Genomic DNA, 2,893 nt, shown 5'->3' with positions numbered 1-2,893 from the left:
GCCTGGCCCAGGAGGCCTGGGCAGCTGCGGTGGGCCGGCGCCGGGCCAGCAGGGGCCGCGGAGCCCAGGAAGTGCCCCGCGATAACGGGGATGACACGGGGCTCGTACCCTAACCCCGTTGCCTACAGTCGTGTGACCTTGGGCAGGTCACCACGGCACCCTATTTCCTCCCAGCCTAGCTTTGTCACCCGTGCAGTGTGGGCGAGAGTAGAACTTGCCTCACAGGGTTGTTGTGAGGATTAGATGCAGTGATCTGTGGAAAGCGCTTTGCACACACGTTGTAACCACCTAGTGAACCGTCTGGGATGTGGTAGGTGGTTCCATCCGCGTTGCTCGCTCCCCAATTGTCGGAGTCCCACAGGTCCCTGCGCTGTTCTAGGCAAAGCATTTGACGTGTATGACCGCATTCAATCCCCACAGCAGACACGCGGAGACAGTGCGCCCGGGTTACCTGGCTGGGTAGTAATGGGGTCAGCTTCTGACTCTGAGATCCGTACTCCTAACGGTGCTCTAGTATCTCCCACGAGAGGGGCTGTGTGCTGTGAATGTGCAGTTATGGATGGCTTCCTGCAAGCCAAGTAAGGGTTTTGATATTTAATTCTCAAGACACAGGAGGTAGGTACTACTTTTTATTTTATAGATGTGGAATTGGCAGCTCAGAGACAGCAGTTTGATTTGCTAAAGGTTAGAGCAATTAAGTAGCAGAAATGTGAGATTTTAAACTTACCTTGAGTCTGCCGTTCTCTGATGCTTGACAGTAGGTTGGCATTGCTCCTGCCTAAAGTGCTAGCTTCAGGTACTGCAGGTGATCAGGTTGGAAAGGTAAGATACATCTGCTGATGACATATGTAAGCACCTGCATGAGCCAGTTGCTACAACAGGAGCTTCCGAGAGTGTAAAAATGAATGACGTTTGTTCCCTTTCATGATCCTTCCAAAGGATGGCAGAAATGTAAATAAGCAAATCATGATGGGTCTCATGATGCAGTTAGAAGAGAGCTTTGGGAACCCAGAGGAGGAGTCCAAGTTAGACTTTGGAGGTGGTTGCCAGACCAGGCTTGCAAGAAGCAGCAGAGACTTGAAGGTAGCCTAGGAGTTGGCCAGGTCACTAGAAAGAAGATATACCAAGTGTAGCCAGAGATGATATGTGTAAAACACCTAGAAGCTAGTGAAGATACAAAGATGCCTGGTATGGCTGGAGTGAGGGATACAGGCTGGAGATACAGGGACCATTGAAAGTCTGTACTGTGGGACCAGCAGATGGCATAAAGACAGAAAGAAAGTGAGAACCCTCCCCACCCCACACCAGGGATGGCCTTCGCCATAAGTTGCTGGATCTGGGACTCAAACCACAGTCCACTAAGTGGGAGTCCAGCAATGTAACCGTTGCGCCATCTGCAGGTCTCACCATTGTGCCATTTTTTACATCCAAGTGGGAGAGGGTCTGGTTGGAAGTCTGAAGGCAGTAATGTGAGACTCTTAGAGGATGGAAGCAGTCTATGATCAGGCATCTGGCACCCACATTAAGTGCTTTTGCTTTTGAGGGAACTCTAAAGGAAGATGTCCTTAGACAGTGGTTTTTGCAGTGTTAGAAGGCAGCGTCACAAGGTGCCAGGCACACAAGCTTTGCAGTCATGCAGACCTTCATTAGATTCGGGCTCTGCTACTTGCTGGCTGTAGGAATGTAGGTAAATTCCCCAGCCTCTCGTAGTCTATTTCTTCATCTCTGAAGGGTGATAGTAATGGCGTCCGTTTCCTATGTTGCAGAGGATTGCTGTGAAGATGAGATGAGTTAATACATTTAAAGCCCTTTCAGTTGTTCCTGGCACAAGGTTATTTTTTCAGGGCTTTCCCTCTCTACTCCTTTGTTTTGAAAATAGATTGCCTTGGGTCCAGCAGGTGGTGTGGTGGTTAAGGGTGCTGGACTCCCACATGGCCAACTGTGGTTCAGGTCTCAAATCTGGTGGCTTCTTCCCCCCACCCCATCTCTCTCTGGTCAAATTATAAAAGAATAATAATGAATAAAGTTAAATAAAACGATTATTTAAAAAATAAAATAGATTGCCTGGATTTGCATCTTATCTCAGGTACTCCTTTGTGTGATCTTGGGCAAGTTGCCTCAGTTTTTTTACCTGTAAAATAGATCTTATTTTGCAGCAATTATTAATTTAATTTAATTTATTATTATTATTATTTTAAAATTTGCTGTAGGGCACGACCAGAGAGAGAGAGAGAGAGAGTAAGAGAGAGTGAGAAAGCAAGCCTCCAGGTCCAGGACTTGAACCAGTGTCAACCACTTGGGAGCCCAGTACCCCAACCACCACATCACCTGCTGGCCCCAAAATAAAGATATTATTAATTAAGAGTACCTACTTCATGAGCTTTTCTGAGGAATAAATGAATTGCAGGTTGGTTATCCATTGTCTGAAATTCTTAGGACCAGAGTGTTTTGGAGAGATTTTCTTTTTGCTATAGGGAGTGTGCGCTTGCCAGAAAGACGGAGAGACAGACAGAAAGTGAGAAATCATCCCCCCCACCCCCGGAGGATGACCACACCACAATCCCTTCTCCTCCTTTCTCCTCTCAGGATCTTGGGCATGCACACATATGTGCCTGGTGTGAGTTTAAGCCACTGGGTCCAGGACTCGAACTTGTGGTCAACTACATGCGAGTCCAGCGACATAGCTATTATGCCAACTGCTGGTCCCTAGAGTGTTTTGGATTTTGGATATACATATGAGATACATATAAGGAGATACTTTGGGGATAGGACCCAAGTTTAAATGCACAATTCATTCTGTGTTTCATATGCACCTTATACATGTAGTCTGAAGGTAATTTTATACAGTATTTTTATTTATTATTTTTTCAAAATTTTATTTACTCATTCATTC

The sequence above is a fragment of the Tupaia chinensis genome, unplaced genomic scaffold (genome assembly GCF_000334495.1).
Source record: "Tupaia chinensis unplaced genomic scaffold, TupChi_1.0 Scaffold000115_1, whole genome shotgun sequence".
In the NCBI taxonomy this organism is placed as follows: domain Eukaryota; kingdom Metazoa; phylum Chordata; class Mammalia; order Scandentia; family Tupaiidae; genus Tupaia; species Tupaia belangeri.
Note: the sequence above shows the minus strand (reverse complement) of the source record.